This window comes from Epinephelus moara, chromosome 24, assembly GCF_006386435.1.
Source record: "Epinephelus moara isolate mb chromosome 24, YSFRI_EMoa_1.0, whole genome shotgun sequence".
Lineage (NCBI taxonomy): Eukaryota > Metazoa > Chordata > Actinopteri > Perciformes > Serranidae > Epinephelus > Epinephelus moara.
The window spans coordinates 29,255,699-29,272,708 of NC_065529.1; positions in this window are offsets into that span (position 1 = coordinate 29,255,699).

A 17,010-nucleotide genomic window follows, 5' to 3' on the forward strand; every position below is an offset into this window, starting at 1 on the left:
TACTGCTACTGTATTACTGTCAAAGTGTATCTGTGTCTGTTGCATGACAATGTTACTGTTGGACCTCTGGCTGCCTGCAATCCAAAGCTAACACTCTGACTAACATAGTGGTATGAAACAGTTTTGTAAATGTTTCATGAATGAAGCTGATTTGTTTAATTGTCCATAAGTTCATACACACAAAACGTCATTTTAAGATCCTGTCCAAAGATCGCGTGTCACAGATATGTAAAACATTTCCATTTAAAGTAACGGTGCAGCCATGAAGAAAAACACGTCTTGGTGTGTCTTGGCTCTAAATAGTTCACTCAATGAAGTGCTGGAACAGGCAGATAGAAAACATGTAATGTTGTCATACATGGAAAATATTTTCTTAAGTTAAAAGCTTCATATGGGGGAATTTTAAGGGAAAAATCAGCGTTCAAAAGGTTAAGAAAACACACATGTTGTGATTACAGACACTTAGTTTTCTTGCATGTTTGCTTATCAGTCCACCACACTACATGTGCTGTCAACACATGATATGACATAATAACATGATTTATGTTTTGCATATTCTTGGCCTGGGTCAACCAACGCCCAATCTTTCCGTTTTGGTTATGGTCTGGTTCTGAGGAAAACATCTCATGTTATTCTAGAAGGAGGTAAAGTTAGACTGACCTGAGAAAGACACCCATTTATTTATTGACGAGCAAAGACAAACAAAATGTTTTATTTTCACTGGCTGGGCCAACACAAATAATTAATTTATTTGAACATGCTCTTGTGTTTGTTCATGTAACCCAAGTACTGACCCAGTTCACAGATATGTAGTATAATGTGAGAAACCGTAAAGAAGACGTAGACATAGATAGTTCCAGAATAGTATAGATAAATTATTTTGGAACAGGCTTCCATGGATTATTGATTGGGCCTACATGGGCACAGGCCCAGAGCCACCTCTGGCCGTCATCTGCAAATCATCTCTCAAATTAGCACCTACTGACCAAGAATAAACTCAAAATAATCATAAAGAGAGACAAAAAAGACAAGAAAGAGATGCAAATAAACTGCGACGGGACACAAAATAATGACAAGAAGGGACAAAGCAACCACAAAAAGGCACAAAACAACTACAAAGAGACTCAAAACAACCACAAGAAGACTCAAAACTACCGGAAAAGACATAAAATCAACCCAAGAAGACACAAAATGACTACAAAGAGACTCAAAACAACCAGAAAAGACAGAAAAGTAATCCAAGGGGGCATAAAATGACTACAAAAAGGGGCAAAACAACCACAAAAGGACACAAAACAACAACAAGAAACTCAAAGCTACCAGAAAAGACACAAAATTAATCCAAGGGGACACAAATTGACTACAAAAAGACACAAAGCAACCACAAAAAGACACAAAACAACCACAAGGAGACACAAAACAACTACAAAGAGACTCAAAATGACCAAAAAGTAACACAATTATCCCAAGGAGACACAAAATAACTACAAAGAGAGTCAAAACAACCAAAAAAGACACTAAATTAATCCAAGGGGACACAGAATGACTAGACAAAGACACAAAACAACCACAAAAAGACACAAAACAACCACAAGGAGACACAAACCAACTATAAAGACACTCAAAACTACCAGAAAAGACACAAAATTATGACAAGAAGACACAAAATTACTACAAAGAGACTCAAAACAACTACAAAAAGACACAAAACAACCACAAGGAGACTTAAAACTACCAGAAACAATGCAAAATTAAGCCAAGGGGACACAAAAAGACACAAAACAACTACAAAGAGACACAAAACAACCAGAAACGATGCAAAATTAAGCCAAGGGGACACAAAATGACTACAGACGATGCAAAAATAAGCCAAGGGGGACCAAAAACTACCAAAAAAGACACAAAACAACTACAGAGAGACTCAAAACTACCAAAAAAGACACAAAACAACTACAGAGAGACTCAAAACTACCAAAAAAGACACAAAATTAATCCAAGAAGGATTTACGACTACAAAGAGTTGCCATAACAGCAACAAAAAAGGAAAAACAACCACAAAGATACACAAAACGACTTCAAAACAATAAATGACAAAAGCAAAAGAACTGCAAAGAGTCACAAAATAACTACAAAGAGGGGCAAAACAACTACAAGGAGACTCAAAACCAACAAAAAGGCGACAAAACAACCACTAAGTCTATATTTCTTGCTCTTATGTAGTGGGACCTTTTGAATATCTGTGCCCAGGGGCATATTCATAAACATTACTGTGTACGTGCCAACATTAGCCATAATCATGATCAAAATCCACCCATCAATACTTAATTCATTCTTTATCTGTAACTGCTTATCTTGTTAAGGGTTGCAGGCGGGCTGGAGCCTGGGGGTAGACTACAGAAGGTAGAGGGTGGAGGCAGGGTATCCCTGTAGCCCACTGGTGTCCCGACTATCACAGGGCTGACACATCGAGACAGACAACCATTCACACTCACATTCACACCAACAGGCAATTTAAAGTCACCAATTAACCTGCATGTCTTTGGACTGTGGGAGGAAGCTGGAGTACCCAGAGAAAACCCATGCTGACACGGGGAGAAGACACAACTCAACACAGAAGGGCCCCAGCCAGCCAGCGGGTTCAAACCCTCTTGAACTCTCATGCTTTAACGTGGTGCTAGAAGACATAGTTCACTAGACTGTATAATTAGTACCACTGTTGACAACTACTTTGTGGATAAAGATAATATTTGGCTTTTGTTTTGATAGTTACAGAATATTTTGTTGACCAAGCTCCTGGTCCTCTGGGTGGTGCTCGGTTAATACCTCTCAAACACAGTAGAGCTCCATTGCAAATGGAAAATCATCCTCTTCTTTAACACTCAGTCCCAGCGGATTTCTCTAAGAATTCAAATGTAGTCTCCATCTTGTTTCCATTTTACATGCTCCCAGTGCGATCTGCAAACACGATATCTTCTTTCATCGGTAGACATGACCGGAGCAGCCAAGAAACGTCTCAGTGATGTACACGGCTCAATGTGACAAAGTATGCCACTGCTAAACCAGATAAATCAGGTTTGAATTATATACACTCACTGTGAAGCCAGATGCTGGAGGTTTTATTGCTGTTCAATAAAATCTGACGGACAGCATAATCTTAAGTGTGTGAAAAAAGGAAAACAAATCAATCAAAAATAAATAGACCTCAGTTTTTTTTATCTCAAAATTGTCAACAAAATCTGGTTTCTGTCTTTTAATATTACAAAAAATGCAGCAATACATAAAACACTGACCACAGAAACTATTGTGGCACCACACATAGACTTAGTAAAACACATAAACTAAGACAAATATCAATAAAGTACGTGGGAACAATAGAAATTCATTCTTTAGGAGACCCCAAAGACTCACTTAAACATTAAACAGCCTCATTTATGGAAGCAAAATACCTCCATGGTTTATCCTAAGCAAGTTTTTAATAGTAATAACTATTTCCTTGAACTCATCCAGAACTTTAAAACAACACACAACATTTTCAATTCAATTCGATTCACTTTTATTCAGAGATTTATCACATTACAGGCTCACTCTTGCGGTTCTTGCTATTGGCTGCCCAAGGCCGTTCCCCATACACTGTAATTACCACATTTTATACAGAACTCCGTGCCTCTCCGCACCTCCAACACATCTCATCCAGGCTCAGCCCCATCTGGTATAATTTAGTGGGCACAAAGGGATACCTCTTCCCTCCTCTTGATCTCATTGTTTTATAAAATCTGTGACCACTTCTCCATATCTATCATAACTCATTGTTAAATCGTTCAAAGTACGAGCACTTGTCTTTAAGAGGCTGTCTCTATGCTGATTAATGGCAGGTGATAATATGAGCATGGGCCTTGAGCAAACCCTACTTTACTATGTGCAGCTTTCAGTGTCTGTGCTGTGGCTGCTCTTCTCCCAAAGTTTCCCCGAGGCACTACTATAGTATTAACATTTGACAGAAGAACTTCCTCAGCTGTGACATTACTGCGAGGAGAAGCCATAACCAGTTACTTGAGGAATTACTTTAAATTGCAGGACAAGACCGCTTACATCTGTCATCCCAATTTACATTTTTTTTTTGCATCCTAGAAGTCCCCGGCTGACTGCGGCCAACTCTACCACACTTTAGATCCTCTCTAACTACTGTGTGATGTGATAGTTTCCAAATGACTACAGAGGCAGGGCGTGGGTTTCATTTCAGTACTGGGGGAACACATGAAACTGGATGTTTGGGAGTCCTCTGCCTGAAAATTTGAAGCATCAAACATTTAATTTCAGCATAGTGGTGAATTTTTCTGCACGTTTTAAACATTGAGACAGGTCTGACATCTAGACCTATGCACGAGCCAGGTGTCACCAGAGGTCATTGTTCCTTAAGGACCTTAGCTTGACGGATATTTTTTGAATCCTACAGTATTTTACTCCAAGTGCAACTGATGTATAATTGTAATAGGTTTATATTTCACCAAATCCATCTTTTGTATTTGTTCATACTTTGTTGTTGCTTTCCCTGTTAGGGGTCGCAGAGGGGCTGGAGCCTATCCCAGGTGACATTAGGCGAGAGGCAGGGCACACCCTGGCCAGGTCGCCAGACTATCACAGGGCTGACACATAGAGACAGACAACCATTCACACTCACATTCACACCTACGGACAATTTAGAGTCAGCAATTAACCTGCATGTCTTTGGACTGTGGGAGGAAGCTGGAGTACCTGGAGAAAACCCACGCTGACACACAACATGCAAGAGGGGCTCCCCCACCCTGGGTTCGAACCCCCTACTGTGGGTTCAAAACAGGAACCCTCTTGCTGTGAGGTGACAATCCTAGCCACTGCACCACTGTGGCTTTTATTTTGGTAAATTTGATTTTCATGTGACCTCTCACATTTTGGTGACGTCACTTCCTGTAGATGAATGCTATCCTCCGCATTCCTCTTCTGGACCATGTGAGGAGAGGTGTGTTTGTGGAAAGCTGGTCATGAGAAGTTGCTGTAGTGATTTTAATGTGTCTTGCACAGAGAATACATCCCCCTGGTCAGCAAGGCAGAAGTTGTCCTCGTCTCCTTCCTCATCATCCACGAGTACGATGAAGAGCTTGTAGCAAACCCAAGTGTCCAGCCAGACAGGTTCCATGAGCACAGTGTTCGCATCTTATGAAGTTGGCCTACTGTATCTTGGTGAAGGAATCAAATGGTGACATGCAGGGTTTTTTTTAGCAAAGCTGTTTTGATATTTGACTCTCCTAAACAAGTAAAGACTCTACGATAGGTCGATACGAAAGAGTTTTGCCTCAGGTACTGGCGAGATGTAAAATATAATCAAGAAGATTCAGTCTGAGTGACAGATTCAAGAATTTGGAGGTTTTTCAGGCACCAAAACACTGCACAGTGATTTATAGTATTCAGAGAGGTTTTACAAATTTTGTAGTTTCTCCCAGTTACTTTTTGCTTATCAACTTTTTTGCCAAAAGACCCTGCACTTTTTTGCAGTAGCCCTCTGGACGGGCCTCATTCACATAAATGAGGAGCCCGGTATCACTCCAAAGTTGTCAAAATCCAGTGCTTGGGCAGTGACTTGCAGCATCAGAAACCAACAAAAAGCATCGGCATGATATGTAGCTGGTTGCTGTTATAGTTTGATGGCACCCCGGGAAAGACGGCAGAACAAGGACGAAAGTTAAGGCAGGCCAGGCGGGAGGTGTGGTGGATGGGTCCAACATACACTGACCTTCACCCAAGAGAGCGGTGTTCACGTCCCGTAAGATTGTAAAGCTAAACCCTGTTCTTTCTTCCTGAACCTAACCACGTGCTTTTGTTGCCTAAACCTAACCAAACATCAATTCGCAGTGTTGTACCCACATATGGCATTTATTCTGAAAGAGACTGTATGTAAACGGTAAATTTCCTGGGAAAACAGAAGTGTATCTTGAAAGAAGACAATGTATGTAACAGGCTGAACTTGACACGGCGTCCCAGAACGTCAACAACCAACACACACAGGGTACTTTGCACGTCGTATGTGGACGTGGAAAGTCCATGACCAAGCATGTCAATATGTGACGAGGTGGGAGTGAGAATGTGTTGACATAAAAGAGCCACCTTTGTTCAAGCAGGACTGAAGTCAGTATGAACTGAGAGTGTCTGCATCAATGGAAAGATGGACTTTATCATTTTATGTCAGGGTATGTAAGAACAGGTTGTAGTGTTCTATTGTCAGTTATATTAAAAAAATTTAAATGTGTTAAAGTCTGATTAAAATCTAAGTAGACAATCATGTTTATTTCACGCAGGTATGAGCAAGCGCTTAAAACGGGGTCATTTAATCAAGCAGTGGCCAATTTAGTCTTCTTCAAACTCAGTTTGACAAGGCATGACCTTGAAATGAATTTAGTCAGGGGGAGTATAATCCCATGTCAAGTCAAATTGACCTGAAATGAACAAATTATGTGATTCTGGGCTACATTTGTAGTTAAGGTTTGACAGCATAGGAAACGACAAATTACAATGTTTTGTAAACCATCCAAACATTTGAGGAATTCATCGGGATCTGATGCTCTCAGAGCCCATTTTCCATTGACTTTCACCTGGTAGAGCAATTATTTATCTTTACCAGAGCATTATATGAGCTTAAGCACCGGGCACGCGTTTGCAAAAGTCACATCACCAACTGGAAGCACCCAGACCCTCTGCTTGGATGCATGTCAGAGATTTTCTGTTAATTGAGCTCAGCTGCAGATGTTACAGATGCTGCGGGTTGAATGCTATCCTTTAAGAATAGTGCCAGAGGCTAGTGGCATACGATGCTGTCTTATGGATTCTCTGAGGACTTGGCTTTTATCCCTGTTTCTTTAAATTGTGTCCATATGCTTGAGCAGTTTGCTGAAACTGTTGGCTCTAAAACAAAGTGCTTATTATTTTCTCACTCTGCCTAAAACCACCGTACACTTCTGAATATCTAATGAGGAAAAGACCAACTCCTTTTAGCCTTTAAGCCACAGAAGTGCGGGATTATATTTTCTTATACTTTGTCAGCAGCTCTGCAAGAATAGAACGTTGCCAGTTTAATGAACTTATGGTACTTCTTCAGAGTTTACTTTCTTTGGCCCTCACAAGACACAGTTTCAGATTCCGCAGAAACACACAGTGCAAAGGAAAATGATCTAAAATTACCATAGCAATCAACAACACACCTCTTCAAAACCTCCACACTTCAAAGAGATTCTGCACCAGATTAAACAGGCACTTACAGGGGAATAGTCATTTAGTTACAGCACATTACACTGGAAATATGAAAGGTTTAGTTGGCTTTTTCGCAGCAGATATTTTGATATGTCATAGCAGGAAAAACATGGCCCATTGGTTTGTGGACTGCTGTTTTGAATCCTCAAGTTCTGCATTTTGGCTGTCACCATCAAAGTGACTATATTTAGATGAGAGGGTGGAGCTGTGGAGGAGAACGGGTTGGGTCTGAGAATCCGAGGACACTATCGGCAGACAGCCTGTCACTCAGAGCAGCCCCACCCTTAAATATGCATAGCTTTGGGCTTTAATACAATGTAAATGGGTGAGTTATAGCAATATCATTAGCTATAGAGGCCAAAACCCTTATCTATACCAGGCTGTAAACATGTTTATTTCTGCTGTAAAGTTGGGGATTTTAACATGAGTCTACGGGGATTGACTCTGTTTTAGAGACAGCTTCTAGTGGCCATTAGATGAACTGCAGTTTTCTGCACTTCAGCACTGGCTTCATTTCTCAGCCTTGGAGGTTGCCACTTGATCTCCACCCACTGCACAACTTTAGAAACTGCTAAAAAGTGAGCATGATTATAGAGAGCATTAACAATGCATATATGTCCCAGGTGATCGACTCTGTCAGTACTGGCCTTGCAAGGTTCAGGGGCAATATATAACAGTAGATGGTGTGTTACGTCATTTTCAAACCATACAATGCACATTTTTTAAAAATATATTTGGTAAGAAATGTCAATATGAACACCAGCGATAATGAGTTTCAACACAGAATAGTCAGCTTAGCCTTGGTTTGGCCTTGGTGATATTTGGCCTTGGTACTGCGCATGCTGCTTCACTAGCAGGGCTCACTGGGACAGTTGGGAGGCACAGCATTTTAATTATTAATGATGATTTATTAATATAATTTTTCTCTTTTGCTGTAATGATAAAAAACTAGTTGTTGTGGATTAGATGAGGAAACTTAACATCTCAAGCCACTCTCCTCTTAGCTTTGTTGCACCTGTCAGGGCGGGTCATCTCATACCTTTATCAGTCTTTTTGATAAATGTGGTTTGACAGCCTCACATTATCCCAGTTTGAGGATTTTATACTGGGACAGTCAGTGTATCTGTGTACATATTTTGGAGTGATCCAGAGCAAAAAGTTATTTAGAGGCTGTTTCTAAATTGCGTAATGTAGGCTATAAAATTTTTAGTACGTGTATATGGCTCTGTAACACTGGGGGCAGCTGTGGCTATAGAGATTGAGCAGTCATCTACTAACTGGAGGGTCAGTGGTTTGATCCCTGGCCCCAGCAATCTTGAAGTGTCCTCGGGCGAGAATCTGAAACTGCTCCCTGTGATGAGCAGTGTAGAAATATGTGTGTTTGAATGAGTGAATGCTTTGAGTGGTCGCTAGGACTCGAAAAGCTCTTTAAAAGTGCAGTCTATTAATTTCTTAATACTAAACCATTTTCCCTAATACTAAATTAAATTCCTTAAGATCTTCATCACATCAAACCCCACCAGTCACAGGAACCAACACCGAACATGACGCTAAAGACAAACATGTAAGAGTATCCTGCAATGTGCAAACAACATCTGATTTATGAGTCCAGAGTTATTGTGTTGCACAACATTGTTCTTCTTTAGTCTTTTTTTATTACAAGGGCTTTACGTAATGACTCGTTCAGCCCACAGTTTGTTTTTGTGCTGTGAAAGGATGCACAAGTAGCTGCTCCAAGCATGTTTGCTGCCTCCAGTGGGTGACACAGGGTCTCTTCAAATAGGAGTAGCATCCTCTTACCACAGGTTTGACAGCCAGTTATGACAGGTGTAGCCATATCAACAAAATCCTAAGAAAAATCTCTTTAAAAAGTGTAATTATATTGTGTTTATTACTTTCCTTGTGGAAATCAGACCACGAACTTGTATCAGTTCCCCATGACAACAAAGGTTTCTTTTGTAATTTTAAAAACATTCGACATGGAGACAACGTTACCAACTGTAAAACAATCCTTAAACATGTCAAACACACAACAGGCACATATCAGTGAAAAAAGGATTGTCCTGTAGAGACAACTTTGGTTTTAGTTTACAGTGTTCACACAAACCTTGTGTTAGTCACGCTAACATGACTTAGTTCTGCATGTGATTTCTGACCCTTCCACCACCACACACATGCTTTAGGTTAGGAACACGAGAGTGACTGCTGGTTTATACCTGTGTGAGTGCACAGAAACCACGAGGCAGCTGTACCAACACACTGGTTTGTTATCCTTGTACTGCAGTGGCTCTCGTGAGCTCAGGCATTCCCACAGCAGGGATGCCTCCGCGCTTACATCACCAAGTCAAGCGACTGTCACAACACGCCAGCTTGATTTTAAAATATACTGATGAACTGACGGAGTGTATAGATGCCAAGTGGGCTCGAATCGATGTCAGACTGTGTTTGTGTGGTCTGGATTGAAACACTAGATCCTATCTTTGTCTGTTTACATGCCAGGCTCCGTGCTGAAGAGCCCTCATTGTGACACTCATCTGTTTCCTGTCAAAGTATTTGTGTGAAACAAGATAGTATTTTTACCATATATTTTCCACTTCTGTGTCACAGAGTTTGTGTCTTGGTGTGCTAATGTAATTTATCTGTGCTGCTATAGATGGAGGTGAAGTAAAAGAACCATGGGTGTATGACAAAAAAACAAAAACATATGCTACATACAGTTTAAAGTCATTTTAGTGTTTGGCCATAATGCTATTGAAACCAGATAACTGGGTATATAATGCAGCTCTGGCAGGTTTCTTATACACAGAATAAAGATATTTTCTTATTGTGCAGTAGTAAACAACACCCAGCATTGTTGCCCAGTTCTGCTTTCTGACCGGGAAAGCATCAGGTCCATTGTGGCCCATTATCTTGTGTTAAGGCTTGGTTATTTTCACATAATCTGTTTAAATGTGTATTACGTGTTGCAAATAAACAGACAGAGTTTAGCGCAGCATTAGTCTGACACGCCAACAGTCAGAAAGAGGGTTAATAAAACAAAAAACTTGCATAAGGGGATCTCCTCAAAACTCCCAAATGAGTCAAACACTTTTTTTTTGTGGGAACATTGAGACAGTGGTTCTTTGTGATTTCAAAGATAAACTTCCTGCATATCTATTGCTTTTTTAAGAAGGAATAACGGGAATATAACATGGGGTCAGTTGGGGTTTGGGTGAGTCACATTTGGGGTCTTAACAAAGGTTGTTCTGACGCACTGTTTGCACGTAGCCTGTACCTACAAAAAATAATGCACAGGAATCCATGTATAAGCCACATTAGCATCAGCCAGTAATCCGTATATGACCTACCTAATCAGGATGGCTGTGATCACATGACCAGTGTGTTGATGGGAGTAAAGAGAGAGGCAGTATAAAGAGTAAAAGTCCGCAAAAAGAGTCAGGTTGCAGTATTGGATGGGTCAAACAAACACAGGACTTTCCCCCAGGAGACTGGTGACCGTGTCCCAAGTGAAACCAAGTGAACTGAGTTATTTTAAGGTGAGTCGACACTATGTGTGACGAGTGTATTTAGGACCCAAATGCAGCACTCTGGAAGCCAGCGACAGTTGGTCATGACCTTTATTTAGTCACAGGCAAAACAGGAACTTGGAAGGATGAAGAAACACAAGAACAGTTTGCTCTTCAGGCTGGAAGCCCACACATAGTCTTTGGGGTTTGGGCTTGACAGTTGAACCCGGAAACAGGGCCGTGAGAAGGAGCCTGAGCCCATGGACCTGGATGAAGCTGAGGGACCAACGAGGGACAAGCAGGAGGGAGGCCAGGGCCAGGCAAAGAAGTTGAAACGAGTAGAGCAGATGGACCAGGCAGACAAGCCCAAAACGGATGAGCTGGAGGCAGGTCGAGGCCAGGTGGAGGATTTAGAACCTGGTAGGCGAGCAGACAGAGCAGAGGTGCTGACAGGGGATGAGCAGGAGGTAAGTAGAGACCAAGTGAGGGATCGAGGTGCCAAAAGGTAGGTGAACAGGGAATGCACACAAGTACACATGTGGCATCTCGCCAACAGTCTCTGAGCTGCAGCTAACAACAGGTAGCAGATGGGACTCGCACTGTTGCGTCGACGAAAGGCAACACAGCATAGCCACAGGAAAACAGGAACCAGAGACACTGAGGCAGAGCTCGTGGTCGGGGACAGAAGGCGTGTGTGTTTACCAGGAGTCGGACAAGGCTGGTCAGCTTTAGATAATTTGCTACTAATCTAAAATATCTGTCCAGGTTTATTGTAACTAACTAATTTCATGAGGCAAATAAGTAAGTGTTACAATTTTTTTGTCAGCAAACTATTTTCGATGCCAGATAAATATGATATGATTCATAAAGACAATACATCACTGCCTAATTATGTAAAACTTGTCATTTTTTTCATCTTATTAGAATTAGTAATGAAGTCATTTCACAGGAGAATATTAAGAAATACATCATCTTTAAATAACAGATTAATTGCTCATTGGAAAATAATGTCTGGCAGATCTTCATGATTAGAATTCACCTGTCTCTGCCAGGGTATCATGATGGATTATCTCCCTTATAAAGATGAGTAACTCTCGTATAATTACTGGCCAGGTTTATTTTTTAGACAAGATTTCTCATGAACACAAGAGCCAGGAGCAGAAACAGAGATGGTTTAATCCCCAGCTCCCCTTAATAAAATGTCCCATTAAATTTGATCTTATGTGGGTATTAATGTCTCATTAAGTCCAAATGTTTATTTAGAAGGTTATGTTGTGGTTTCATAACCCAAACTGTCTTTGCAATGAGCTTGCATAACAGGTCATGACTTGTTTATGACCATAGTGTTAAAGCATCTTACAAATTAGCTGTTGCCCTTAAAATATGTTCACAGAGTGCCAACGCTCGGGGAGGTTGTGCAGCTGCTGCTGCTTGTGTACAGTATCAGGGTGCAATACAACTTTATGGACAACATACACTGCGTTGTTCAGAAAAGCTAAAATTATAGGTGTCATGGTGCGAAATTCTATTCATCAAAGCATTACGTAATGTCTGACACCTAATACTGTGCTATGTTTTTCGATGTAATTTCATTGATGTCTTTAGATTTTGTTGAATGAATGATAAAAACTTTGCACAGGCCTTTGGCAGGCACACTCAGAGCTGGCTCGAGGCGTAAACACACCAAGTGGCTGCTCAGGGCCTTGCACTCATTACAGTTTAATATAACCAGCTGCATGGACTTCCTGAAGGATTCAAAAACTGCTTTTGGTTGCTTTCCCATGTTTCATGTATATCGGTGCTTCATGCATTGTGTGACGTCAACGATTTAAAACACCTGAAAACGTTTTATTTTTGGCTTGAAACACTTTTTTGCTTACTTCTCATGAGAGATTTTGGCTGTGTGTGTTTATCTGCGTTCTGTCACAGCCGCGCTCAAAGGCTGTGCCAAGGGAGAGAGATGACACGAGCTGGCTGCTACAAAAAGTAATTAAATCACAAAATACACAAGTCAGCGTGTAGAAATCAGAGCATGTGGGTGTGTGGCCTTGTACATGGAGAGCAAAACACAAAAAGAAACCAGATGCTATTGTCATGCCTGACGGGGAGAGGGAATCTCCTCGTGAGAGAGTGAGATGTCTCAATGAGAAAGGTAAGTAGACCCAAGTGTAGCTCATGCAGCTAATGGCTTTCCATTCAGCACCTGGAAAACCAAACCAAAAAGAAACAGGAACACCTAGTGCCCGAGTGGACAGGTTGTCATCACCCGACCCCAATAAAGATGGGCTTCCCTTCAGATATCCCAACAGACACCATGACAATAGAATACTACAATGCCAATACTATTTACCTGAACATCATGAACTATAACTTTTCACAATTCTAAATGGCTCTACTCAACCACACTTGTATAGTTCACCTTTTACTTATTGTTTCATCTATTTTACAACCATTTTACATTCCTTGTACCACACTCAGCCAATATCCAACCTGCAACCCAGCAACCCTGGCACCTGGAGAAGGAAATGTAAGGCTACTCTATCTTGGATATTGTTTGTTGACAGTATTCAGCAAAAGGTAAAGTGAAAGCCAGTCCCACATTGGCGCTTTTCCTTGCTATATATTAGCATATTTGTGTGAGTGTGTGTGTGTGCGCGTGTGTGTGTGCGTGTGCGTGTGTGTGTGTGTGTGTGCCTGCAATTTGTGTAGCTTCCTTTTGGATGCTTGCTGCTAACGGTCTGGCACTTCTTGGTAAAGCCCTGACTTTACCTGGGTGCTGTGCCCAGAGACGCCCCAAGGCCGGAGGCAGAGTTTCTGCAGACAATTACACCACCACACACCTCTTGTGGGTCTTAAATCAGGATTGAGAGGGGTTCATTCTGCAGGAGTCAACACATAGTTTTTTTTAGGAAAATCCTGCATAATATACCTTTAAGAGCATCTGAAGAGAAAGAGATGGGAGACCAGGAAGACAACAGAGAAAAGAGATAAACATCTCAGAAACAAGGAGTTCTTGACAAAGCATCCACCACAGTATTTTCTGAGCCTTTAATGTGGGAAATATCCAAACAGAATGACTGCAAAAACAAAAAACATTGCATCATTCTGTGGTTTGGGTTATTGGATTATGGTCTGTGTAGACCACCAGAGTATCACCAGAGTCAAACTTCAAAATGTCGCAATGCCCACACAAGGACACAAGTCTTTTTCTCTGTGACAGGATCATTTTACTTGTACGAGTTAAAAGTTCCCAGAGAAAAACCTCACAGGATTTTCAACACCATTTCTGTCACACACAGCACCTGCGTCCACCTGCAGCTCAAAGAGGTGACCCAAACAAGGTGCTACGAAGACAGGAGGTGAACACGAGTTTTGAAAAGCTTGCTGACATGAAGCTGACCAGATATACCTTGCTTTATCGTAGCTTTCAACACATCTGTCAAGAGAGCTACAACAGTGGAAAAAATCCAAAAACAGTGACAGTCACCCACCAGACCCAGGAAACACATGAGCGCCTTTTTGGTTGCGGGCACTGGATATTATGCAATTGCAGTCACCTTCACTTGCGCCTGCCCTTGCTCCACTACCATCCTGAGGTAGATACCATGGCCTTCCCGAACTCACACTTTGCCAAGTTGACTGTCAGGTGTGCATTGCGTAGATGCAGTTGATCAAACAGCTTCATGATGTAATGGACATGATCTCTCTACGTCCTGCTGTAGATCACTATATTATCAAAGTGCACAGCACAGTTGTGCAGCCCATCAAGCCATTTCCAACCAGCAGAACCAACTGTGCTACACAAATCTACACCCTGTCAAACAAGGAACAGACGAGCCCTCGAGGAAACAGAAACAGGACACCCAGTGCCCTGGTGGAGGGGGTCGTCACAGCTCATTTAGGGGAAGGTTAACACACATATATCTGTACAGCAGTCAAGATGTAGCAACATTTGAATTAAAATGTGATGATGTGGTGTGATTTTTTTATTGCCAAATCACTGTCAGTCAGATCTGATCAAACCACACCCACACAGTGAACAACAGGTAAACAAATTAGCACCCTGCATAAAACATATTTCACATGCAACTTGTTTTTATGAAACCTTGGATGATGTATTGACCACAAATATCTATTTTATTAGCCAGAGCTGGCATATGACATGTTTAGCAGTTCGCCCCCCAACCTCTCTTATTTTGATTCAGGAAAATATTGCATATCAGCTATCTGGCACATGTCCTGGAAAATGCCACAATATGACAGTAATGATCTCTCTACTTTGTATTTCCTATAAAAAGGTTCTGTGTGTGCCTGCGAAGTCAGTGAAATATTACCCTTCATTCTGCTTGTGGTGCATTTAACCTTTAAAAGCGATCTCTGTTTTAGTGCATGACTGTTTACTTTGTTCACCTTTTCATCTCTTTCGTCCCAAATATTTGTCTCCACAGTCTTTCAAACTGGCAGTGGCATAAGGTAGTTACCACGGGCCCTGGTGCATGCTCTTGTGACAGGCTCTAATGTAGGCTAGTTACTCGTGATGAGGTGCCCACACACACACACACCACTGCAAACTGTTAATTTGGGGAGCTTTGCTACTTTTTTCTCCTCTTCTTTCTTAATGCTGCTTTTAGGTTTAAAAGGCATGACTGCTCGCTGGACTTGCAGATGTGCTCAGCTTGTCAGTCTTGACAGATTTTGCACCTAAACTAGCTACCAGATCGTATCGTGTTGTCACATGATCAAATAGAGACCCAACAATTGTCATTGCATACCTGTATATGACAAAAATATCAAAGAAAATAAGAAATAATTCATTTAATTGAATAGTTTTTCACGTATGTAGTTAATTCATGGTTTTTCTAGTTCATGTAGAATAAGCATGTATTTTCGTTATAGATTGCTACTGACTATTTTACAAAAAATAAAAAACGTATCAGCGTGGGTTTTCTCTGGGTACTCCAACTTCCTCCCACCATCCAAAGACATGCAGGTTAACTGGTGACTCAAAATTGGCTGTAGGTGTGAATGTGAGTGTGACTGGTTGTCTGTCTCTATGTGTCAGCCCTGTGATAGTCTGGCAGCCTGTCCAGGGTGTACCCTGCCTCTCGCCCAAGGTCAGCTGGGATAGGCTCCAGCCCCCCCGCGACCCCTAACAGGATGAGCGGATACAGAAAATGAATGAATATTTTACATAAAAAGAAAAGAGAGAAAAGAAAAAAGAAGCAAATAGCAAATGGCACCATTTTATATTTAATGTGAGTTTATCTTTGAAAAGGTGTAGTTCAATGTGGCAATCTGAATCACTCGCAAGGCTCCCCCACCCCATGGGCCCCAAGCAACCACATTCCCTGCACTGTCTATAGCCCCTTTCACACTGCCAGATTTTCCGTGAATGTTGGGCCATTTTGCCGGCAAGCTGCGAGTGTTTAGACACACAGAGCCGGATTGGCGAGTTGATCCGAGGGGCCCAATTTTCCGCCTCGTAGGGTAGACATATTGGCGGAACCCTTTTAGTTTAAACAGACCGAGGTGGCCTTCCGCAATGGGAGGGGCTGTTGAAGACCTGTGGGAGGAGCTGTTGATGACGCCGCATGTGTGAGCCACTGGTGGTGGATAAACAGGAAACAGCTGATAGCAGGAATTAGCGAGCAGCTAGTAGCAAAAGGGAAACGCAAACCTGACAGACACTGTAAAGATGAGCAACTGGGGAGACAAGGAATTGCGCACCCTCCTTGTCCTCGCAAACGAAGAGGCCATTAACCGTCAGATGACGGGAACGGTGAAGAACGGGCCGATTTACGAGAGAATCGCCGAAGGACTGACCAGCCGCGGCTTCCCTCCCACGTCACTGTTTACATCACACGCTGAGCTTGTGTTACTTGCTCACGCCCCCCCTTGCCCTGAAAAAGGTGCCTTCTGCATAAACAAAAGTAGGTAGGCGGCATTTTGCTGCTCTCCGATTTTGTTTTTATACTGCCAATGCTGAAAGATGACTGATTGGGCTTTCCTGCAAATTTGCACAATTCCTATTTAAAAAGGGCTTATATTTACGCCCCTGGTCATTGGTGCCAAAGCCATATTAGGTTGGTCTTCTTGGAGCAGGGAAGCAACATCTTGACTCCAGCAGGTCACCTTGGAAACCTTATGTCTTAAACAGTAAATATTTTTAATATAGGCCCATTTAAAAACAAAAAGGGGGCACTTAATTGAAAGTTAAAAACAGGTC